The 24,374-nt window shown below is 45.7% G+C and overlaps 5 non-coding genes across 5 annotated transcripts; 3 read left to right on the top strand and 2 right to left on the bottom strand.

The window, feature by feature from the left end:
* The first annotated feature begins 8,317 nt into the window (after positions 1-8,317).
* On the top strand, positions 8,318-8,391 carry TRNAN-GUU (transfer RNA asparagine (anticodon GUU)). Its single transcript has one exon. It is a non-coding gene; the product is annotated as a tRNA-Asn (tRNA).
* A 4,619-nt stretch (positions 8,392-13,010) lies between these two features.
* Positions 13,011-13,082, top strand: TRNAH-GUG (transfer RNA histidin (anticodon GUG)). Its single transcript has one exon. It is a non-coding gene; the product is annotated as a tRNA-His (tRNA).
* Positions 13,083-15,717: 2,635 nt separating this feature from the next.
* TRNAN-GUU (transfer RNA asparagine (anticodon GUU)) lies at positions 15,718-15,790 on the top strand. Its single transcript has one exon. It is a non-coding gene; the product is annotated as a tRNA-Asn (tRNA).
* A 4,480-nt stretch (positions 15,791-20,270) lies between these two features.
* Positions 20,271-20,343, bottom strand: TRNAV-AAC (transfer RNA valine (anticodon AAC)). Its single transcript has one exon. It is a non-coding gene; the product is annotated as a tRNA-Val (tRNA).
* A 3,453-nt stretch (positions 20,344-23,796) lies between these two features.
* Positions 23,797-23,869, bottom strand: TRNAV-CAC (transfer RNA valine (anticodon CAC)). The gene has a single exon. It is a non-coding gene; the product is annotated as a tRNA-Val (tRNA).
* Between the last annotated feature and the right edge of the window lie 505 nt (positions 23,870-24,374).

The following is a 24,374-nucleotide window of genomic DNA, read 5'->3' as shown; positions in this document are numbered from 1 at the left end:
GCAACTTTTGGTTCTCAGGCAGCTGGTACCCTCCTGGCCCCTCTGGTTCTGATCCCGCGGGTGGTAATGTCCAGGTAAGAAGAAACCAGTAGGAGAAGGGCAGCATCTCCTTTAAAACCTGTCCAGTCAGCATCCAACAGTGATCTTGAAGAGATGCAGTGAGAGGTGGGCATAGTTTAGGGGAAAAGAAGAAATCCTCGGTGATTTCCTCATCTAAATGCCTCATGAAGATGAAGTGGGAGCCTACAGGGATCTGGTCCTCCTGGTGCTGGTGAAGGTGGCTGGAGTTCCCCTCAGCAGCTGGAGCCAAAGCAGACAATCTTGGCCAGGCGGCCAGTAAGTGAGCAGTCCTTCTTCCTCCCTAGCTGAGTAGCACTTGAACTTGTAGCACTGGAACGTGTCCCCCTTGGCTTTTGATGGATTCCAAAGATGTAACAGACAGGTTTCTTTCTTTGTTTAATTATTTTTTTCTCCAGCTTTATTGAGATGTAATTGACATAACACTGTGAGTTCAGGGTGTGCAGCATGTTGCTTGGCTACAGTTATATGTGGCAAAATGATTCCCACCAGAGCATTAACTAGCACCTCCATCCCATCACATAATTCTCATTTCTTTTTTGTGATGAGAACATTTATGATTCAGTCTCTTGCGTCTTTCAAATACACATATAATGAATTGCTTTGACAAAGTTTACACCCAGGTAACTGACATCTTAAGATGTGACAAGAATTTCTTGGCAGTCTAGTGGTTAGAACTTGGTGCTTTCACAGCTGTGGGCCAGGGTTTGTGGACCCAAGATCCCACAGCCTGTGTTCAGTCATGCATGCCCAGTCATATCCAGCTCTGTGGGACGCCATGGACTGTAGCCCACAAAGATCCTCTCTTCATGGGATTTTCCAGGCAAGAATACTGCAGTGAGTTGCCATTTCCCTCTGCAATAGCAGATAGGCTTCTTTTTAACAAACTTATTAAGGTTAGTAATGCCTGGTGGCTAGATCAGCCTCTATTTGCTGATATGGCAGATAACCTTTATCATTCACTTTCCTCTTCTCTCCCTTTTGATCTCATTTGTTTGGCTGCACCTATTGGATTCTGTGGGCAAGAAAGACCTGGAAATTCTGGTTGCCAGGGTCAGCCTCAAGCACACAGATCAGGGTGAAACGTAGTCAGGAAACCAGGGACAGCAGAGAGTATTTAGCCCAAATGTAATAAGCCCAACATCTGGAGGGCCTCCTTTTAGTCCTGATGCCACCACTTACCTTCCATTTGAGCTTGAGTCAACTCCAGTTTGCTAGGTCAATTTTGCAAGTGTCATGTGGAAGAAATAATAAGTACTTCATAAAGCTGTTGTGTAGATTAAATGAGATAATCAAGTACTACAGCTGGCACAGCCTGTGGCTAATATTAAGTATGTTCCAGTAGGAAACAATCAAAGATAAGCTGGTACTTCATCCTTTTGTAACATTTGAGTAAATACTTTAAACATTTCAATAAATTTTTTCTTTATGAATGTAATATCCATTTACAAAAAAATTCATATTAAAGAATTAAAAAATTTACATGGAATTTATAAAGCATATGCCCACAAAAGGGACTTGCTTATAGTAGCTTTGTTCATCAGTTCAGTTCAGTTCAGTCACTCAGTCATGTCTGACTGTGACCCCATGAGTCGCAGCACACCAGGCCTCCCTGTCTGGGAGTTTACTCAAATTCATGTTCATCAAGTTGGTGATGCCATCCAGCCATCTCATCCTCTGTCGTCCCCTTCTCCTCCTGCCCCCAATCCCTCCCAGAATCAGGGTCTTTTCCAATGAGTCAACTCTTCGCATGAGGTGGCCAAAGTACTGGAGTTTCAGCTTCAGCATCAGTCCTTCCAATGAACACCCAAGATTGATCTCCTTTAGGATGGACTGGTTGGATCTCCTTGCAGTCTGAGGGACTCTCAAGAGTTCTCCAACACCACAGTTCAAAAGCATCAATTCTTCGGTGCTCAGCCTTCTTCACAGTCCAACTCTCACAGCCATACATGACCACTGGAAAAACCATAGCCTTGACTAGATGGAACTTTGTTGGCAAAGTAATGTCTCTACTTTTTAATATGCTATCTAGGTTGGTCATAACTTTCCTTCCAAGGAGTAAACGTCTTTTAATTTCATGGCTGCAATCACCATCTGCAGTGATTTTGGAGCCCAAAAAAATAAAGTCAGCCACTGTTTCCACTGTTTCCCCATCTATTTCCCATGAAGTGATGGGATCAGATGCCATGATCTTAGTTTTCTGAATGTTGAGCTTTAAGCCAACTTTTTCACTCTCCTCTTTCACTTTCATCAAGATGCTCTTTAGTTCCTCTTCACTTTCTACCATAAGGGTAGTGTCATCTCCATATCTGAAGTTATTGATATTTCTCCCAGCAATCTTGATTCCAGCTTGTGCTTCTTCCAGCCCAGCGTTTCTCATGATGTTCTCTGCATATAAGTTAAATAAGCAGGGTGACAATATACAGCCTTGACATACTCCTTTTCCTGTTTGGAACCAGTCTGTTGTTCCATGTCCAGTTCTAACTGCTGCTTCCTGACCTGTATACAGGTCTCTAGTTCCCAAATTGAAAACCATTCAAATGTCCATCATGAGGTTAATACATATAATTGTGATATATTCATTCAAAGGAATGATACTCTTCAATATATGGCAACAATATGGATTAAAACATCACCCTGAGTGATGAAAAGAGTACATACTCTGTGGACCCACTTGTGTGAATTACTAGATGAGGCAAACTAAACCCTAGTGACAAGAACTAGATCACTGAGTACCTGGGACAGGGAGTGGTAGGAGGATTGACTGCAAAGGAGCACAAGAGGATATTTTGGAATACTGGAGATGTTCTTCTACAGGGTAGTGATTCCATGGGTACCTTCACATGTCAAAAGTCATCAAACTTGAAATGGATACATTGCATTATTTTAAAATTATATCTTAAGAAATTATATTTTTTAAAATAATGAGGAAAATTGTTCCAAGTTTTAATTGCTAGATTAAATTATAATCATTGTTGTTGTTATTATTAGCATTAGAGTTCTTTTAGAAATGTATCTCTCTTAAGATAAACAAGTTGAAAGTTCAACAGTTTCTTTATGTTTGTGTTTTTCCATTAAACTCATGCACTATTAAATGGGAATACTTTAAAATAGAGATAGAACCTATAAGAGCTCAAATATAAAAGTTTATTTGTATATATTCTTCTCTCTGTTGATATGTCTAAATGACTCCATCAACATTTACCTACATTAACAAAGTTACTTTTGAATTTAAGATGTTTCAAAATTTTACATATTTGTATTGTCCACATCATTTGAATTTTACAGAATAAGCGTATATACTTTAGGGGCTTCCCAGGTAATGCTAATGGTAAAGAATCCACCTGCCAATGCAAAAGACAGTAGAAATCTGGGCTCGATCCCTGGGGCAGCAAGATCGCCTGGACTATTTCACTCCAAAATTCTTGCCTGGAGAATCCCATGGACAACAGTCCATAGGGTCCAGAAGTGTCAGACAGGACTGAAGTGACTTAGCATGCACCCATGCACTTTTTGCTAAAACTTGGAAATTTAAAAATAAATTTGAAGGAACATATGTAAAGATGTTAACAGTAGTTCATTCCAGGAGATGGGACTATGGATGATGGCTTATTTTCTTCTTTATATGTATTTAACATTTTTAGACTTAAAAAATGAATGACCTGCATATGGTGACTGCAGCCATCAAATCAAAAGACTCTTGCTCCTTGGAAGAAAAGCTATGACCAACCTAATCTGCATATTTGAAAGCAGAGATATTACTTTGCCAACAAAGGTCCATCTAGTCAAAGCTATGGTTTTTCTGGTAGTCATGTATGGATGTGAGAGTTGGACTATAAAGAAGGCTGAGCACCAAAGAACTGATGCTTTTGAACTGTGGTGTTGGAGAAGACTCTTGAGAGTTCCTTGGACAGCAAGGAGATCAAACCAGTCAATCCTAAAGGAAATCAGTCCTGAATATTCATTGGAAGGACTGATGCTGAGACTGAAGCTCCAATACTTTAGCCACCTGATGGGAAGAACTGACTCATTGGAAAAGACTCTGATGCTGGGAAAGATTGAAGGCAGGAGGAGAAAGGGACAACAGAGGATGAGATGGTTGGATGGCATCACCAATTCAATGGACATGAGTTTGAGCAAGCTCCGGGAGATGGTGAAGGACAGGGAAGCCTGGAGTGCTGCAGTCCATGAGGCCTCAAAGAGTCAGGCATGACTGAGCGACTTAACAAACAAAGAAAATTCTGTCACTGAATCCTTCTTTAACCACTGAAGGTTCCAAAATATAAGAATCTGAGAAGTGCTCCTTAGCAACCAGGAGGGAACACTTTAATTAGCTAAAGTCCATCACGGGCCTCATCCATTTTTTTCTCCCAAGCAGTAGAGGACACAATTGTTTTGATCCGCTCACGTCGTGGGAAGTCTTCTCGATGGAGCAGAGTCACTGCAGGATGAAGGACCTGGCCCTGCTCCGGACTCTCAGTGGCTCATCTCCCCTTTGGCCCCAGAGCAGCCTGGCCCAGCGGCCATGTGTCAGGGACCTGGGGTCTCCTCAGATGAGAAAATCTGCAACCCACGCTCCTCTTTCGGGCTGAGCTGGGACCAATGGATGAGATGTCCAAGAGTCAAGGTTCAAGTATCGGCCAAACAGTGGCTTTGCATGCTCAGCAGAGACTTAGGAGTGAGAAACTCTGAATAAAATCAAAATAAACTGGGATAGGGTCAATAACAATTCGGAGTAACAGAGAACCTGACTAAAACACAGTTCTTCCCAGTCAGGTCTGGAACCCTGGACCTGAAAGCTGCCATCCTGGCTGATCAGTGACATCGCAGTCCCTCCCCGCCACCATTTACTTACTGGGACAACCGTGCAGTTACAAGGCGTGTGGTGTGAAGCCCCCCCCCCCGGGGGGGGCCAGACTCAGGGGTTGCACCTTCTCCCTTTTGCCCCCAAGACCCTGGGTAATCTGATGAGGGGGTGGCACTGTCTGGGTCACTGCTCACCTGGGCGGGGGATGGAGGGGAGGGCAGGGGCCAGGCCTCCGATGGCCAGGGATGTGCAGAGCTGCCTGGGTCCAGCGAGGACACCCTGGGTCAGTCCCACACTTGTCCACCGGGTCCGTGTGAACCACGCCGCTGGGGGACATGGGAGCTGGAAGACAGGTCCTATTAGGGGAGTAAAAAGTGTCCTAGTTCTAATTAACCAGAAAGGTCCCACTCAGTTTTCAGATTGCTGGATTCAGAGTTCAGAATGCTCACCATTACACCATGGAATCCCTTTGAAAGATACCTGCTCTTTGTCACCAGAAATGGATAAGGGCTTCTTTAGGCTCCATATGTCTGGCTGGTAATCCCAAGGCAGTTCTTCTAGGGACCCGGCCTGACTTGTACACAGTTGACTAGTGCAGGTGCTCATCCCCTTTGCGTAATTTCTGCTCCTCTCCTTTGATTGACTTCTCTCACTTACTTCACTTGCACCTCAGAAAATGAGGTAAAACCCACTTTGGGTTTTGGCCCATGGAAGAGCCCCTTGAAGTCTCCATCGTCAACCATGTATTCTGCCTCCGTTTGCCAGTGTCCCATCCTGAGGTGAAATTTCTCCAAATAAGAGTGTTGTTTTCCTTTCCTTTGCTTTCACCCTTTCACCATAGCCCAGAGAGGGCAGATGGTTGTCAGGAGGTGGTATTTCCCTTGCTCACACAGCATGGATTACCTCCAAAGCCACCACCATCTCTTATGTGTAATATATAAAGTGTGTCAGCAGTCCAGTGAAAGTAGAGCTGAAAAATTCTCTTCTTCTTCACACTTCTGATGGGGGGGGGGTAGTCTTTTTCTTTTTTTTACAAGTGTATATTTGTTAAATTTACAAGATAAGTAAAAATGAACAAAACAATCAGACAAATCAGGCCAACCTCACCTGGGGTGACTCAAATCAACTACATGCCACAGGGGCCACAAGGCAAGGCTCTGACATTTAGGCAGTCACACTTTTTGTGTCAGATTGGTCAAGTCAATTTCATTCCAATTAACATATAAAGATCCAGAAACTTCACAATTTTTTTAAAAAAGCACACAAATCAAGGTACCCAAGAGCACTGATTGCTGGATCATAGAAGGTGTGTATCTAAGTTGTCTTACAGTGTAGACAGTATTATGTACACAAAATACCACCACACTAAATATTTACATGAATAATAAGTATAAATCCACATTATGGCTCAGAGTAATAGTCTTTCCTTGTTCATTTTTACCCAATGTCATTTCTTCCCTTATCCGATACACAAAAGAGAAAAAGTAGCATCTGTTTTTGATGGCCAAAAACAGAGTCAGAAAGAAGCCCAGTGTTGCCTGGAGATGTATTTTGTTCCCAGAGACTGGACAGAGGTTGACTCAAGGAGGAAGGAGGCCTAGGGGAAGTTCTTTTATCAGGAGGAAGTTCATGGCTCCGGGGTGAGAAGATGAAACTTTTTTGGATAATGAAGAAGTTGAGTGGTAACAAACAACACAAAGAGCTCTTCCAGGAGAAACTGAAGGTCAGTCAAAGTTTATAAGTGCAAGGATCAGAAATGGTCTCTGGCTGATATAGGAAGAAAAATATGTTGAGAGATTATAGAATAGCCAGGATGCCCGGAAAACTGTGCTCTGACAAGGGGCAAGGAGGGAATCAGGTGAGGTCAGATTGTGTTGGGTGGAGATGTATGTACTTCCCACTTCCTCCAGCACATATATCGGTTCCAGACCTGCAATCAGAGAATTTGTGAAGAAGAGCAGTCACAGTAGCCAGTGTCTTGATTCTGTTTACATAAATTTCTAGAAGCAACAAGCTAAATTAACATGAAATAAATAAGGGTACGGGTTGTCAAAAGATTCAGAGAATAATAACAACAGTATTTATTATTTCACTGCCTATAACGTTATTGATACTATAGTTCCCAGGCACATCTGATAACGGAATGAAGAATGGTCTTATTGCTTTCACTTTACAGAAGAAAGAAGAGAGGTACAAGAAGTTTATTTATCTAAGACCACACATGGGCAGAACCATTCTTACAACCAAGAGTTTATGCTTCTGAGCACAGATTAGTTGGGTCTTTCTTCTCAGATGTGGTTGTGTCAGGATTTCTCAGTTGTAGAGATGGGAAGAAGAGCAAGGAGGAGAGAGAGGGCAAGAGAGGGAGGAGGGATGGGTGGAAGCACAAATTCTTTGATTCTCTCCTCCCTCCCCTTCCCCTCTCATCTCCCCCACTTCCCCACCTCCCTTGCCTCCTGCTCTCCTTTTGGGGAGAGCTCTTTGCCTCCTTCCCCACTCTTATGGGGACTGAGACAATGCTTCTCTTTCCCAAGCCCCCTGGGAGGTCTCCATGCTCTCCCCCCAAATGCACCTTTCTCCGCTTGTTTTCAATTCCCACCCCTTCCCATTCCCAGGTGGACCCCACAGAATGCAGTCTACCCAGCTGGGCTATCTGAACTCTGCCCGATAGGCGGTGTCCAATGAGCTTTTCCATGGCCCGCCCCACGGGATGCTGGTAAATCAAATAGCTGGGATAAAGGCTTTTTTAAAAGAACTGCTCACTTCAAAAACTTTTCCATATGTCCTCAGGGGTCTTCATGGGACAAAGGGCTAAAGACGACAATGTAGCCATCCAAGTGTTAAGAGTGTCCCACTGAGTGCCAAACCCTGTCCTAGGGGTGCAGACACAGGGCGACCATCACCAGACCTCTGCACCGGTGGAAATTACCCGGTGGACACCGGAAACCTAAGCACAACCTCGGCCCCGGAGGCCTTTGCCAGTGTGGGCAAACTCTCATTCATTGTAGGCGAGGATAGGGAAGAGCCATCACTGGCACCCACCGAGGGTTCAGCTGTCCTTGGATCTCATTCTGTTCAGGCCCGGAGGGCCGGAGCCCTGGATCCCAGTATCTCAGAGGGCGCTGGCATCTGTGGCGGGTAGGGGGAAGGACGTGGCACCCTTTCCCTGAGGGTAAAGGTCTTACCCTGTGAATGAGTAAGTAAAGTCGCTCAATCGTGTCCAACTCTTTGCGACCCTGTAGACGGTAGCCTACCAGGTTTCTCTGTCCACGGGGTTTTCCAGGCAAGAGTACTGCCATTTCCTTCTGCAGGGAATCTCCCTGACCCAGGAATCAAACCTCAGGTCTCCAGCATTGCAGGCAGACATTTTACCGTCTGAGCCACCAGGGAACTGTCTACTCCATGCAGAGGCAAACAAGAGCTTGCGTCATCGTCTCTGTGGCGCAATCGGTTAGCGCGTTCGGCTGTTAACCGAAAGGTTGGTGGTTCGAGCCCACCCAGGGACGGTGGGGTGACATTTTTAGAGAACACCAAAGAGACTCCCTTTTGCCAGGAGGACACCGGAGAAGTGCTGCAGAGAAAGAGCACAGGAGTCAGGTGCAAAGGGGCAGCGGGGAGCGGGGGGTGGTTCTGAATGGATTCGAAGCTGCGGTCCTTATTGAGAGCCGAGAGCGCTGACCGCCAGCGCCGTGAAAAGGGCCATTGAGGTCCGCCTCGCGGGGGGGGGGGGGGGGGGGGGGGGTGGTCCACACGCCTGGGCTGCAGGGTTTCCTGGGCCTCGGGCGCAACCCCTCTCCCCCGCCTCCTGCGGCTTCCGGGAGCCGGGGAGTCGGCCGGGGCGACCCCTGCTCTCGGGAGCGCAGCTGAGAGTCTGAGGACCCTGCGTTGGGTGCGGGACCCCGAAGGCAGCCTGTGGGGGCCCGAGGGTCCTCACTTGAGGGGAGATGAGGAACCCTAAAGCAGGGCCTTCGGGAGCCGCTGTCTCCGTGCCTGAGAGAGCTTGGGGCTCCAAGGTTTCTGCATGAGTGTTAAAAGTCGGTGGCTTGGATAGTGGCGGCAGAACCTTGGGTTTTCCTGGATACAGTGTTCAGTGGCAGCGGTTGTCCCGTTTCCGTAGTCTAGTAGTTATCACGTTCGCCTCAGGCGTGAAAGATCCCCAGTTTGAAACCAGGAGGAAACAGGTCGTTTTTTCTCCCACTGAGATTTGCGTTCTCATTGGCAAAACGAAAAGGCGCGAAAGGCACCGGGAAAGGCAGCTGACGCACCTGTAGGAGGAATTGGTGACCACCTGAAAGTCCAAGAAAGCAGCCCTCCTTTCTCTGCTCCGAGTCCCTGTGAGTCCAGGCCCAGTTCATCCCAGGGGGGGAAGGACAAAGCTGACTTCGGGTCACCTTTACGTCTGGAAACCCCTTCGGCTCCTTCTCGGGCTCCTGCATCTCTTTCACATGTTCACAGATTGTCACTGAAAACCAAGGAGCTCATTCCCGTAAAGTTCACTTGCTTTTTCCACCTCAGCACACTTGAGGAGCAGTCTTATTTTCCTGGTAGAAGAAAAGAGACCGCACTCAGGTCTCACCGTGGGCTCCAGCCAAAGACACGGAAGTGAAGAATTTAAGGCTCCACAAACTGAGACGGTCGCGGAGGGAAAGGAACCGGTACCCGTGCGGTCGTCAGGAGAGGCCCCGAGGCCAGGTCAGAGATCTGCAGGTAGACGGATCCGCTCATCACCCGCTGAAAGTCAAGTCAGCGCCTGACTCGAGAGAAAACCGAGGTTCACGAAGAGAGCAGCACACAGCGCTAGAGCTAGACCAGGAGGGACCCAGTTAGATACTTTGTGACATGGTCTCAGAAACAGAAAGGTCCGGTAGGAAAGGGGGTTTGAAGGGCGATGAGCAGCCGGTCAAGGGCTGGGAGCCTTGCACAGTTCCACACAGCTCTGGTCTGCTGGGCAATTTTCTGTTTTCTGCATCTCTGGTTTCATCTTTTACACTCTCAATTTTCAGTTGGAGGCGCTAAATCATCTTTTGTGTACAGCTCCCTGGTGGTCTAGTGGCTAGGATTCGGGGTCCACTGCTCTGTGGCCTGAGTTTGATTCCAGGTGAGGGGAAACTCCGTGTCTGTACTCACAGGAGACTTCCTCTTCCTGCTCAGATCAGAATTGTATTTTGCGTCAAGATCCAATGCAGAAGAGTTTCTGCACTGAGTTCCTAAATGTCATTGAGTCTGGACCTCAGCGCACTTGACCTGGAGCTGGCTGTTGGAGGTGAGATTTCAAAGAATAGCAAGGAGAGATAAGAAAGCCTTTCTCAGCGATTAATGCAAAGAAAGAGAGGAAAACAATAGAATGGGAAAGACTAGAGATCTCTTCAAGAAAATTGGATACCAAAGGAATATTTCATGCAAAGATGGGCACAATAAAGGACATAAACAGTATGAACCTAACAGAATCAGAATATATTAAGAACAGTGGCAAGAATGGATGGAAGAACTATACAAAAAAGATCTTCATGACACAGATAACCACGATGGTGTGATCACTCACCTGGAGCCAGACATCCTGGAGTGCATGATCAGGTAGGCCTTAGGAAGCATCACTACAAACAAAGTTAGTGGGGGTGATGGAATTCCAGCTAAGCTATTTCAAATCCTACAAGATGATACTGTGAAAGTGCTGGATGCAATATGCCAGCAAATCTGGAAAACTCAGCAGTGGCCACAGGACTGGAAAAGCTCAGTTTTCATTCCAATCCCAAAGAAGGACAATGCCAAAGAATGTTCAAACTACTGCACAACTGCACTCATTTCACATGCTAGCAAAGTAATGCTCAAAATTCTCCAAGCTAGGCTTCAACAGTATGTGAACCGAGAACTTCCAGATGTTCAAGCTGGATTTAGAAAAGGCAGAGGAACCAGAGATCAAATTGCCAACATCTGTTGGATCATAGAAATAAAGCAAGAGAATTCCAGGAAAACATCTACTTCTGCTTCACTGTCAAAGGAAGCCTTTGACTGTGTGGATCACAACAAACCCTGGAAAATTCTTAAAGAGATGGGAATACTATACCACCTTACCTGCTCCTGAGAAACCTGTATGCAGGTCATGAAGCAACTGTTAGAACTGGACGTGGAACAATGACTGGTTCCAAATCGGGAAAGGAGTACGTCAAGGGTGTATAGTGTCACCCAGATTATTTAACTTATATGCAGAGTATATCATGTGAAATGCCAGGCTGGATGAAGCACAAGCTGGAATCAAGATTGCAGGGAGAAATATCAATAACCTCAGATATGTAGATGACACCACCCTTATGGCAGAAAGTGAAGAGGAACTAAAGAGCCTCTTGATGAAAGTGAAAGAGGAGAGTGAAAAAGCTGGCTTAAAACTCAACATTAAAAAAAACTAAGATCATGGCATCTGGTCTCATCACTTCATGGCAAATAGATGGGGAGATAACAATGGAAACAGTGACAGATTTTATTTTCTTGGGCTCCAAAATCACTGCAGATGGTGACTGCAGCCATGAAATTAAGACACTTGCTCCTTGGAAGAAGAGCTATGACAAACTTAGCATATTAAAAAGTGGAGACATTACTTTGCCAACAAAGGTCCATCTAGTCAAAGCTATGGTTTTTCCATTAGTCATGTATGGATGTGAGAGTTGGACCATAAAGAAAGCTGAGCGCTGAAGAATTGATGCTTTTGAACTGTGGTGTTGGAGAAGACTCTTGAGAGTCCCTTGGACTGCAAGGAAATCAAACCAGTCAATCCTAAAGGAAATCAATCCTGAATATTCATTGGAAGAACTGATGCTGAAGCTGAAGCTTCAATACTTTGGCCACCTGATGGGAAGAACTGACTCACTGGAAAAGACCCTGATGCTGGGAAAGACTGAAGGCAGGAGGAGAAGGGAGCAACAGAGGATGAGATGGTTGGATGGCATGACATGGTAGGATTGATGGACATGAGTTTGAGCAAACTCTGGGAGTTGGGGAAGGACAGGGAAGCCTGGCGTGCTGCAATCTATGGGATTGCAAAGAACCAGACAAGACAGAGACTGAATTGAACTGAGACATAAAAATGCTTAAAGACTTCATCAGCTACATTTCAAGAAATGTTAAAGGAGTCCTCCAGGAAGACAACACTGACACCAGCTGGAAATCTGGATTTACACAAAGGGATGAAGGAAAAATATAAGATTTTAAATTTAAATCTCTTAGAAATATGGGACAGATTTTAAAAAATAACGGAAGATTGTAGGGTTTATAACGTGCACCATAAAGGAGAAATATGAAGAGATACAGTTGCTAGTTGTATCAGGATATTCTGGACTCTCAGTGACCCTGACAGGGCAACCTGATCTTGGTTTAGGTGCAGAAACGAGGGACAGAAATGTAGTGAAGGAGGCATTTTTTGGAAAGGAAGTGCAGAGTAGAAAGAACCACAAAGCCTTGGAGTACTTACTTAAAAGGTACAAGCAGAAAGTTATCCTTGGGTAGGCTTAGAACTACCAACTTTCCGGTTAACAGGCAAAGGCACTAAATGATCGCGCCACGAAGCTCAGTACATTAAATGACCTTCTCATCGCCTTGGGTGCCGAATGCCCCAGCCACGCCTCGCTTCCCTCCCCTGCAGAAACAGCGCCCCTGAGGCGCCCCCGGCCTGAGCCGGGAGGATAGGTGGGGGTCGAGGGAAGCTGAACACTCGCTGGGCTCCAGTATTTCTTGGGTTCTTTGCTCCGCCTTCACCCGGCCGTCTGAGCCGCTGGCGCTGCGCTCCCTCCGCTCGGCCGCGGTCGGTGAGACGAGAGCTGGAACCAGCGGCTGGGGAGGGTCGGTCCAAGGGACAAACGCGAGGAGCCGGGGAAGAAGCCGGCGAGTTGGGGACGAGGACAGTCAGACTTCCCAGACGACACGTGCCAGATCTGGGGAGATGAGAACTGGTTTTTTATTTTGTTTTGTTTTCTCATTGTGTATCAGAATTGAGAGGAAGAGAGCGGAAGCCAGTGAAAGAGAGAATAGATACACCTGAGTAAAGTTTCCAAGAATAAAGTAGGGCAGTAATTGAAATCATTTCATGTCAAATGACATAGATGAAGGACAATTGTCAACGCTTGCGTTGTGGTGCGCCGTGATCGTATAGTGGTTAGTACTCTGCGTTGTGGCCGCAGCAACCTCGGTTCGAATCCGAGTCACGGCATTAGGTTACACCTGGCATCTCCTTGTTTTTTCTCTTTTCTTAAACCCCTTAATGGTCTACACTGGGTTCTCCAAAATGTGACCGCCAATTCTATCCAAAAAGGAAATTATTAAGGTGTGTAATCACAGAACAAAATGCACAAATCATTAATGAACAGCTATTTGATGTGAAATCATCACCAGGATCAAAATGCAGAAAAATTTTTATCAACATAGTATGGAAGATACACTTTGTTATATGATGAAGCCCTTTAATAGATTTTCCAAGTAATGCCTATCCATCTCCTGCTACTCTAAGCTATTCTGATGGCCACCCCACAGATTAAGCTTGTTCTTTATTCAAACTCACCTAAATGAATATACACATTTTACTATCTAGGTATTATCAAGCTGAAATTCTGAAGTCAAGTTTCCCACTAGTAAGGAAATCACGGAGTTCAGCACAACGTGTAGGCAATGGACAAGTCTTTGCCCTGGAGAAAACCCCTTCAAGATCAGGTTATCTCTGCTGCCAGCTAATTATAAGCACCGTACCCCGAGGGCCACCATCTTTCATTCAGGGTCACCATCTTTCACTCAGGGTCGCCCTCCTCCCCTCTCCCACCCTTACCAAATCACTCTCTGCAAAGTAATTCTAGCAAAGATCTCCCAATTCTCCTGCCCCTCCCCACATAGGCAGAGCACACTCTCTCACGCAACAGATTGACTGCCTTTCAGCAGCTCTTCCAGAGCCACGCACACCCGCAGCCACTGTGCTGTCTCTTCCACTGCTCCCTCTGCAAGCTTGGTCCTCACCCCCACCACCGTCCACCACCCCCTTTTCCTCGCTCACCTCTTGCCCTACAGTGGACATAACATTTATCCTAAAAGGTCTTCTGAGTGAGTGTCCAAAAGGGAAAATGTGCCCCCTGCTTGATAGGTACCACAGGGATTCCAAACAACAGCAGCTGGAGAGTCAGGACATTTACCTGGATCACCATTGTATTGATATTCTGGTATTGATTTTTACACATACTTTCTGCTTATGCCAACAATAACAGTTTTCCCTTTGTGGTAGTGAGATGAAATGGAAACTTAAATACTAAGGAAATGAATGTGAGTGAATGGATTGAAAGAGAATACTTAAAAAAATATAATCTACCCTCACTCCACTGAAGAGTGGGTAGAAATGGCAAAGGCCTGAGAGGTTGGGTGAGTCTGCTTTTGGTGGGTCAGTCATTGGATTTGAAGCCGCCACTCCTGGGAACTCCCCAAGCTTGGGTCTGGTCCAAGGAATGCTTCGAAGGATTCATCTGCACTGCAGTGACGACCACAGGACCTGATTTCATTTTCCTGGGAAGCCTAAGCCAGGGTCTTACTGGATCACCATTAAAAAAAGAAAGAAAGAATGAAATAATGCCATTTGGGGCAATGTGGATGACCCAGAGATTCTCCTATTGAGTGAAGTAAGACGGACAAATATGGTATCACTTATATGTGGAAACTAAAACACAAAAACAAAAATGATACAAATGAAATTATATACAAAACAGAAATAGACCCTCAGATGTAGAAAACAAGCTGCTGGTTACCAAAGGGAAAAGGGTGGAATGAGGGATAAATTAGGAGTTTCAGATTAACATATATACACTACTGTGTATCAGATATATAACCAATATGGACCTCTAGTGCAGGGAGGGAGCTAAACTCAATATTTTGTAATTAAATAAATAATACAATATTTTGCAATAAAAACCTATACAGAAAGAGAATCTGAAAAAAAATGTATGTATAACTGAATCACTTTGTTGTACACCTGAAACTAACAACACTGTAAATCAACTATATGCCAATTAAAAAAAAAAAAAGCAAATGGAAAGAGGTTATAGACACTAACTTGATATAGCCTGGATATGAACCGAGGTTGCTGCCACCACAACCCGGCACTAAACACTATACAAGTAAAATGCACAACGTGACTTCAGGTAACTATCTCGACAGAAATAAATACACACTGTTTTATTCCTGGACACTTAACAGAAGTTCGTGCTTTTCTCTCTTTCATGCTCTTCTCCGATTCTTCCTCCCCATTTTGCTACTTAAAAAAGCAGTTCTTCTTTCTCAGGATCTGGCCCGAGCCTCTTCACAGACTTCCTGGAAGGTCTTCTGGCAGGTTTCATCCACGTCTTTGCTCTCGCTTCTTTTCACGTATCCTCTTCGGATGTGATCTCTTTCCCGTTAAGCCACACGGACCACACCTACTAAACCGCTGCCCAAAGGTGCAGATGGCCGGGTGAAGGTGGAGCAAACCCGGAGCCGTCACTGAGGCCACCGCGGGTTCATCTTCCCTCGGGCCCCCCTCGGCTCAGGCCCAGGGCGTCTCTGGGTGCTGGCATCCGAGGCGGTGTAGAGTAAGGCGTGGCAGGGAGGCTCGGTTGCACTTCTGCCTTCCGAATCGCCCGACGCCCGGCTTTCCAACGGGAACGAACACTGAGTGGACTCGTCTCTCCGATGGCCCGAGGCTTGGAGACCGAGCTGCTCTCCCGCGAGAGGCAGGTGGCTTCGCCTGCCTTTGTAGGTTTGCCTGCTCTCTGTGGGGATGAGTGAGTGAGCGAGTGTTAGTCACTCTGTTGAGACCAAGAACAAGCAAGCGTCGGGTCTCTGTGGCGCAATGGTTAGCGCGTTCGGCTGTTAACCGAAAGGTTGGTGGTTCGAGCCCACCCAGGGACGATGTCTCAGCATTTTGGACATCGATTGATCATTTCTAGTCTGCACGACGTTTCCCAAGCTCCACTACTACAGTCCTTTCGCTTGTGTCTTGTATACACAAACACGAAAACCTATATCCAGATAGTCACTGATCCTCAGATAGGGTCTCTGGAGGAAAGCAGGTCACTGAGAGTCCTGGAATTCAGGCAAGAGTAGGCTCATTATCCTTACCCTGTAAACTCCTTTCACCAATGAAGTTTCTTCCACTGTTTGTAGTAGCCTTTGTTTATCCCTTTCCATATACTTTTGTAATTAATTTGGTTTTATGCTTTCCCTATGACAGTCATTCTTGCATGCATGGCTACAGGGTAGAATCCTGGAAGACTAATTGCTCTGTCATAGCCTTTACATGGTTTGTATATAATTCCTTTTTCTTGCCTTTGTTGACTTATTGGGTGTAAATATTTTATTATTTCAGCAACTGCTTTGGGCATTATAGCATACATACATCTGTAACTTAGCACAGTCTGCCTTCAAGGGATGGCACACTTCCTCACATTTCTCCCCTGCCTGCCGTTATGCTTATGTTGTCCTGTATTTCACTTGGCATATGTTTTGAATCCCAAATCCAAGGTTATTACTTAAAAAAAAAAAAAAAAAAAAAAAAAACTGCCCCATGTTTTTAAAGAGATGCAGTTGATAAAAAACATCATAATTTCCCACTCATATACCATATATTTTCCTTCCTTTGTGTACATCAGGAATTCCAGTTCATGTGAGTTCCCTTCTTGGAGGGCTCCTTTAGCTTCTTTTGCTGTGTGGCTTTTCTGGTGACGAAGTCTTTAAGCATGTGTATGTCTATAAATGTCATCATTCAACTTCTATTTTCAAAGAGATTTGGGGATGGGGTGAGTAGGCATAGGATTCCACCCTTTTTCACTCTCAGTCCTTTAAAAATATTGCTTCACTGTCTTCTCACTTCCATCATTTTTGATGAGAAATCTGACATAATTTTTACTTTTGTTTTCTGAATGTACTATATATTTTCTTTCTGGCTCATTGGACATCTTTTTTTCTTTTATAATGGATTGGAGCACTTTAATTACTCTGTGACTAGGTGCAGTTTTCTTCCTGTTCCTTGTGCTTACAGTTCATTTGGCTCTTTAGATGGGTGGGTTTATAATTTTCATTATGATTGGAGTGTGTCTTCTTGGGTTTCTTCAAAGTTTTTTCCTTCAAAAAATTTCTCCTGGTATTTTTTTTAGGCTCCAAATACTCTGATGTTAAGCCTTTTAAAGTTGCTCTACCATTCAGTGATGCTATTAATATATTGTTAAAAAAAATTACTGCCATTTGATTTTGAATAGTTTCAGTGGTTCAAGGCTTTGTATTCCCTAATTTTTTTTCTTGCAATGTCTAACTTGTTGTTGATTCACAGATGTTACTGTTTTTATCTCTAAAGTTTGCTTTTTTGCCATTTTTGTATGTTCCACATTTCTAATGAACTCTTTGGACATATGTAACATAGTCATGGTAACTGTTTAAAGTTCTCTCTGTTGATTTTTTCATCATGCCAGATCTGGTCAGTTTTGACTGAGTGATTATATTCTTCCTTTTGCATCATATTTTACTGCCTCTTTGCATGCCTAACATTTATTGTTGTTGTTTAGATGTTGGACATTATCAAAATTTCCTTTCTGGATACTAGCTACTCTGATATTCCTATGAATTATTTTGAGTTTTGTATTGAGGTACAGTTAGGTAACTTGTAAACAGTTTGATCTGTTTGGATCTTGCTTTATGATTTTTTTTTTTTCAGTAGGTCAGTGTAGGGCTGATTATTCTAGAGCTGTGTTCTTGCCCTAAGGCTCATGAGTTATATAAATAGTCTAGTCTGGCTGATGGCATGAGTACAATTGCCTGTCCCATGTGAACACCAGGCACTGTTCCATGATCTGGCCCAAAATTTCTTTTCTTGGTCTCAGGTAATTCTCCACAAGTGTGCTCTTATCAGAACTCTGTTTATTACTTCAGGGAGACTGTTTAGTATCCCTGGATATCTTTTTCTCTTTCATCACTGGACCTTTGTTCTCTGAACCCTGGCTGCCTTGCTCTCCACCAAAACTCAGCTTCCTCTCAACAATCCAAAGAGCTGGTCTCAGATCGCCCTTCTCATGCCCAACCTGGACATGCTCTGAAAGCATTCACGTGAGCCAATGGCGGGACTCACCTTGTTTCTCATTCTGAAGGACTGCTGTCCTCTTTTGCCCAATTTCCTGTGTCTAGAAACTGACATTATATATTTTCCTTCTTTTTTTTCCTGTGGGGGCAGGCAAGAAACAGAGGGTGAGATTTCAAGCAGGAGGGTAAATCTGATTTTTGTCACTCCAAATACAAAAAAGCAAAATGACTGTCTGAGGAGGCCTTACAAATAGCTGTGAAAAGAAGAGAAATGAAAAGCAAAGGAGAAAAGGAAAGATATACCCATTTGAATGCAGAATTCCAAAGAATAGCAAGGAGACATAAGAAAGCCTTCCTCAGTGATCAGTGCAAAGAAATAGAGGAAAACAATAGAATGGGAAAGACTAGAGATCTCTCCAAGAAAATTAGAGATACCAAGGGAATATTTCATGCAAAGATGGGTTCAATAAAGGACAGAAATGGTATGAACCTAACAAAAGCAGAAGATATTAAGAAGAGCTGGCAAGAATACACAGAAGAACTGTACAAAAAAGATCTTCACAACCCAGATAATCACGATGGTGTGATCACTCACCTAGAGCCAGATATCCTGGAATGTGAAGTCAAGTGGGCCTTAGGAAGCATCACTACAAACAAAGCTAGTGGAAGTGATGGAATTCCAGTTGAGTTATTTCAAATCCTAAAAGATGATGCTGTGAAAGTGCTGCACTCAATATGCCAGCAAATCTGGAAAACTCAGCAGTGGCCACAGGACTGGAAAATATCAGTTTTCATTCCAATCCCTAAGAAAGGCAATGCCAAAGAATGCTCAAACTACTGCACAATTGCACTCATCTCACATGCTAGCAAAGTAATACTCAAAATTCTCCGAAGCCAGGCTTCAACAATACGTGAACCATGAACTTCCAGATGTTCAAGCTGGTTTTAGAAAAGGCAGAGGAACCAGAGATCAAATTGCCAACATCCACTGGATCATCAAAAAAGCAAGAGTTCCAGAAAAACATCTACTTCTGCTTTATTGACTATGCCAAAGCCTTTGACTGTGTGGATCACAATAAACTGTGGAAAATTCTTCAAGAGATGGGAATACCAGACCACCTGACCTGCCTCTTGAGAAATCTGTATGCAGGTCAGGAAGCAACAGTTAGAACTGAACATGGAACAACAGACTGGTTGCAAATAGGAAAAGGAGTATGTCAAGGTTGTATATTGTCACCGTGCTTATTTAATTTATATGCAGAGTACATCATGAGAAATGGTAGGCTGGATGAAGTACAGCTGGAATCATGATCACTAGGAGAACTATCAATAATCTCAGATACGCAGATGACACCACACTTGTGGCAGAAAGTGAAGAAGAACTAAAGAGCATCTTGATGAAAGTGAAAGAGGAGAGTGAAAAAGTTGGCTTACAACTCAACATTCAGAAAACTAAGATCATGGCATCCAGTCCCATCACTTCATGGCAAATAGATGGAGAAACAGTGGAAACAGTGGCAGACTTTATTTTGGGGGGCTCCAAAATCACTGCAGATGGTGACTACAGCCATGAAATAAAAAGACACTTACTCCTTGGAAGGAAAGCCATGACCAACCTAGACAGCATATTAAAAAGCAGAGACATCACTTTGTCAACAAAGGTCTGTCTAGTCAAATACGGCTTTTCCATTAGTCATGTATGGATGTGAGAGTTGGACTGTGAAGAAAGCTGAGGACCAAAGAACTGGTGCTTTTGAACTATGGTGTTGGAGAAGACTCTTGAGAGTCCCTTGGACTGCAAGGAGATCCAATCAGTCCATCCTAAAGGAAATCAGTCCTTAATATTCATTGGAAGGACTGATACTGAAGCTGAAGCTTCAATACTTTGGCCACCTGATGGGAAGAACTGACTCATTGGAAAAGACCCTGATGCTGGGAAAGATTGAAGGCAGGAGGAGAAGGGGATGACAGAGGATGAGATGGTTGGATGACATCACCAACTCAATGGATATGAGTTTGAGTAAGCTCTGGGAGTTGGTGATGGACAGGGAAGCCTGGCGTGCTGCAGTCCATGAGGTTGCAAAGAGTTGAACACGACTGAGCAACTGAACTAAACTGAACTGAAAGGTGACCTGAATTTGGCCTTGTTCTGTGCCCTCCTTGGAGTAACTCCTTGTGGCCTGGTGTCCACAGTGACTCAGACAAAGGAGGCCTAGTTTGTAGTGCTGAGTAGGCTTTCAGGAAGTCACAGAACTCTTCCTATGATTCTTGCAGGCTTTTTTATGTTTAAAATGCAAAAAACTTTGGGATAAAGTGAAGCTGTTTCTGCCTGGTTTCGAACCAGGGACCTTTTGCGTGTTAGGCAAACGTGATAACCACTACACTACAGAAACCACATGGTCAAGTAGACCTAGTGACATCCCAGGAAAGTATGTTTGGACACAACTTGCCCTCAAACTTTGAAAGGAAGAGAGCTCTCTGAGCACAGAGGATCCCTCAGGTAAGGAGACTGAGGTTCCTGAAAGGCCCTGGTTTAGGGTTCCTTGCTTCCTCCAGAGTGAGGTCCCTGTAAGCATCCCAGCAGTTAGACCTCAGGATCCTGCAAGGAACGCACAGTTTTGGGCCGGAGCACAGCAGTCACCCCTGCTGACTCTCCAGTTCTCAGAACCTGCAGGAGCTGGGGCAGTTAGATGTCTCTGAGCCCCAGGCAACCCGATGGTTGGGTGGGGTGGACAAAATCCCACCTGGCTGCAGACCCACACGTCTGTGGCCCTTTTCACTGTTCCTGCGGTCACTGGGCTTGGCTCTTGGAAATGATCGATGCTTTAATCCTACCTGGAAACAAAGAGCCTTTCCCTCTCCTCTAAAGCACCTGACCTGCATGCTCCTTTTGCAGCATCGCTTCACTAGCGTCGTCCCAGGCAAAGGGGTTTCTCGAGTTACTGCTGCTATAGCTTATTCTAGTCATCTAGTTTAAGTCCAAAACTTTCATCACACTTTCACATTTAGCAGGAAGAACAGCAAAGGCTGGCATCTCCAGTCATCTGGCTGTTTGAAAATATCAAACATCAGAAAAAGAAATGGCAACCCACTCCAGTATTCTTGCCTGGTGAATCCCATGGACAGAGAAGCCTGGTTGCTGCAGTTCACGGGGTCCGAAAGAGTCAGACACCACTTAGCAACTAAACAACAACATATAATAAGATTAGGTTTTCATCACTGTGGAAATGATGTTTTAACAATTGATTATCCATGCTACAAATGAAAAAGAAAGCATATCTTACAAAGAACAATGAGTCAATTGTATTTAGTGGCTCTAATTATGAAACAATATGTTAGAGGCAAACACAGAGAGGAGGAAGGCTTTACTGAGTAGGACATGGACCCCTGGAAGAGAGTAAGCCAACTGTACAAAGATTTAAATAAATTTCAGCATGGCAAAAGGTGCCAAAAAGATGTAATACACAACTGGCAGAAAATCCAACATGTATGAATAAATATGTCGCTTAAGAACAGAGTGCTAGGACACATACAAAGCTGTCAGGGAAATAGGCAGTGCATACCAAGAGCTGTGTCATACTTGAAAAACTCTAATAAAGAAAATGTGTTAGGTTCTTAACCCCCTTGGTCAGAAAATTACATATATATAACAAATTTTTACCTCAGATGGACTAAAATCTAACCTGGTTAATAGGCTGTACCTTTATCAGTGTGGAAAACAGGAGGCTGTTCATCACAACCCCTGTAGTGTATCTCCTCTGGTTTGGCAATGTGGCATGGCCTGTCCACTCTATAAATGTGTGTGCCTTTTGAAACAGTACTTCTAGATCTAGGAGCTTCATCCCACTGGAATGTAGACACAAATGTAAAGAAAAGAAAATACTGAACATCAACGCTGGCCAAGTTTCACTTCCTGGCCTGTATTGAATTCGTTTGCCGACCAGGCCCGGTATAAAGCCACGGAGGGATCAGGATGGGTCCTCGCAGAGCTCACGGTTGTGTATTCCTCCCTTATTGTATTTGAGATTCTTCTTGAAGAACAGCTTTTTTTTTTTTTTACCTTTTATAATGTCTGAAATGCCTTTTATTTGACCTTTTAAATTATCCAGTTCAACAGGTCATGGAGCGTGAATTTTAACCTTGGCCAGCAGAGAGGTAAAGGCGGTTTTCCCAGAAAACAGGTGTCTGGAGAGGTTTTTGGTTTCACCTCACAGGGCGCAGAGTTTCTTCTTGCTGAAAGGCTTTAATGCAATGTTGTCTGTGTGTCTGTCTGTCTCTGGTTTCCTTTAGAAATAAAGGATAACAAGTTTGGGGATGCATTTGCGTTCCCTCCCACAGGGGGTTTTCTTCTTTTCTCGGTGCGGCGGTCACCGCGTTTTCTTCCGGTCTGAGGTTCGGGGGCTCCGATCCCGAGGGAGGCGCGGGCCGCGTGCGCACCGGCCCCCAGGCCGCGGGGCTCCGCCTGGTTCCGCGTGGACTCCGAGTGCGGTCGAGGGTGCGACGGCGCGGCAGCACCCTCACCAGCGCTGGAGCCTGAGTCCCCAAAGAGCAGCTTGAAAGCAGCTTTAGATGGGGACGTTTCATGAGCTTTCCCGTGCTTTCCTCCCCTCCATGTCCGTTTTCACCTCCCAGGTCCAGCCAGAGGAGCGGATTCGCGGTCTTCACAGTTGCATCCGGCGCTGCCGTCCCATGTCTACTGGACCAGGGGGCGGTGGTCGTTTCCTGGACGGTGTGGAGGGACAGCGGGTGCCCGAGGGACCACAGACACACGGCTCGCTGCAGCCACAAGGGAAGGCGCGGGGCTCCAAAATCGGCGAGAGGAGCGGCTGAGGGACTCGGCCCTGCCCCTGCCCATGAGGTTGGGCCCAGAAGAGGGAAGCCGCCCACTGCGGAGCCTAACTGCCGCCCCCCCGCCCCCATCCTTATCCGAGCTTCAGGGTGAGGGAGCCGAGAGTTCCACTGATTTCCCGCCTTTATCAGGAGAGTCGTTTACACAAATCCAGAGTCTAGAACAAGAGGGCCTGTATAGGCCGAAGTCCACATGGGCCGAGAAGCAAACACAAAGTCCTAACTGGATGTGGGGTCTGAGGAAAGCCCTGCATCAGAGACTACTCTTGGTCTGAGCCCAAGGAAGTTGGTGTGGTCCAAGGCGGGGACAGGGCAGGTGTCGTAGGTCATGGGGGAAGAACTGGAATCAGATTTAGTGAGAGGCTCTCTTTCTGAACCTGTTTCCTTGTGAAGGGGGGCCACTTGGCTCTCCGGCGGTGGTGAGTGGTCCGTCTACTCCCTGATCTCTGACCTGTCTCCAGGCCCCACCCAGATAATGGCAGGGGACCGGCTGCTTTCCTCCTGATGTGCTCAATTTGCAGAACCTGACCCTCTTCACCTTTGGGGCTTTGGCTCCAGCCTGCGGTGTAGAGTTGAATTCGTTCTCTTTTGTCCTGTTACAGAAATCAGACTGTCCCATCTGTGTGCTGGGGCGAGGGAAAGCTAAGTGTCTTCACAAGGGATGAACTTCTTGGTTTTCAGAGACATAACAAGTGTCAGCGGGTATCGACGATGTAGGGCCTAGATGAAAAGGTGCGGGGATTTCAGAAGGTAAAGGTATCCTTAAGCCAGCCTTGTCCTGTGCCCTCCTTGAATTCACTGACTGTGGCTTGTTCTGCAACGTGACTCAGGGCAGAGAAAGGCTGGTTCTAAGGCCAATGGGGCTTTCAGGTGGTAAGGAACTCCTCCCAAGCTTCTTGGGTTAAGGAAAATGCAGGTGTACCCACTGCAACACCTTCCGCCTTTCTTTGTCATTTCTTGAATTTTAATGTGAATTTCGGGGGGCGGGGGAGGAAATCTGTTTCCACCCGGTTTCGAACCGGGGACCTTTCGTGTGTGAGGCGAACGTGATAACCACTACACTACAGAAAGGAGGTCCGCGGTGGAGTTTGACCCTATATCTACCGAAATCTCAGGTTCTGCCGGCACTCTCCTGGTCACCAGTCCTTCAAACTGAAGAATGAACCTGGAACCACCAATGATCTCTCTGGCGAGGAGACTGCGGCTCCCAAGAGCCCCTGTTTTGGGGCTCCTTCCCTCACCAGAAACCAGGACCCTCGGGCCCCCACAGTCTGGCTTCCGCATCCCACACCCAGCGCAGTCTCCAGTCCCACTGCTATGCCTCTGCGGACACCTACGCTCCGGGAAGCCACGGGAGCTGGGATGGGTGGGGGTGGGGTGTATCCTCGTTTAAGACCCAGGCGACCCCGTCGCCCAGCAGTGTAGACCGCGCTCCTCCCGCGCTGCGGACCCGCCCCAGGTGGCCCTTTCCGCCGCCCAGGCGTCGGCGCTCTCAGCTCTCGGAAACGATCGCTGTTTCGAATCCACCCAGGAGCCGTAGGGCTTGTTGTCCTGGCCCTCCCTCTGCTCCGCAGCG

Source organism: Odocoileus virginianus, unplaced genomic scaffold (genome assembly GCF_023699985.2).
Source record: "Odocoileus virginianus isolate 20LAN1187 ecotype Illinois unplaced genomic scaffold, Ovbor_1.2 Unplaced_Contig_78, whole genome shotgun sequence".
In the NCBI taxonomy this organism is placed as follows: Eukaryota; Metazoa; Chordata; class Mammalia; order Artiodactyla; family Cervidae; genus Odocoileus; species Odocoileus virginianus.
Note: the sequence above shows the minus strand (reverse complement) of the source record. Positions and strands in the feature narration are given on the sequence as shown.